Raw genomic sequence first — 1,154 nt, forward strand, 5'->3', positions numbered from 1 at the left:
CCGCGAGCCGGAGCTGTTAACAGAGTGTGACCGCGAGCCGGAGCTGTTTACAGAGTGTGACCGCGAGCCAGTCCATCACGCAGAGATCGGGGCCGGCGCGCCGCCGTCGTATGTGCGGCGCTGCTGCGTTTGCCAGGACTGGTTCAGCAGCACATGCCCCGCGGTGCATGATAAGGCTGCGTGACAGGCGGCTGCTGTCATCACACGCCAGCTGCCACGCGAGAGCTGTCTCGTTAACGATATGTGTTCCATAGGCGGCAATTTTCCGGCATGGTGTTCGGACTGGCGGTTTTCAGAGTGACTTGAAAGGGCCATTGATGGCAGGGATGCCAGACAGAATCAGTATGGAGGAGATTTATTTCGGTTTCACTTCGACCGATTCGTAACTAAAACGTGATCGCGATGTCGCAGGCAATAATAAGGCCTTTATCAAACCAGCTGCAGTTGCTGCTTTCAACTGACACGTTAGATGAAAACCTGCTGCACTCTTCTAATATGCGGGTAGTGGAGTTGATTCACTTTGGTGCTTATTGGTCTTGAAGTTGCCGCGCGGCTCATGAATATATATATATATATATATATATATATATATATATATATATATAACGTATGTATGCATGCACGCGTTTATGTGTGCGTGTGTGATCAATGCCGAGGCTAATGCATTGGAGCTTTAAGTTTGCCGGTGATAGCTGACGCACCACCAAAGGTTTGTCTGAATCTTCAAAGGACCATGCAAGAGTCAACACGCCCATCTGGACTTTTTATCTTAGTTCTATGACTTTTTCCAAATTCGGGACTTTTGCATGGCGTGGGCGCTGTCGTGCGCAGCAAAAGTGAGCGGATCCTATTTTTCCGCGCGTTCCGTGTTTCACTCCCCCACCCTCTTTCCCTGGGTTTCCCCGCCGCATTACTCTCTTTGTCATTTCCGCCCTCGCATTCGGCGCCATGATTTGAGCCATGTGTTTGTGAAGTTTTAGCAGTGCGCAGCTGCACAAACCGGAGCGAACGGAGCGACACAATTAGCGTAATTTGCATATGCGCCCCGCTTGATTTATTTCGCCTGCACCTTTGTGCTCCCCTTCAAAATTCCAGTTTTCCCCTAAAAATGCGCCAATGGTTTCGTATGGAAATGAGCACACAGCACATTAAAT

The sequence above is a fragment of the Pollicipes pollicipes genome, unplaced genomic scaffold (assembly GCF_011947565.3).
Source record: "Pollicipes pollicipes isolate AB1234 unplaced genomic scaffold, Ppol_2.1 Scaffold_7261;HRSCAF=8764_pilon_pilon_pilon, whole genome shotgun sequence".
Lineage (NCBI taxonomy): Eukaryota > Metazoa > Arthropoda > Thecostraca > Pollicipedomorpha > Pollicipedidae > Pollicipes > Pollicipes pollicipes.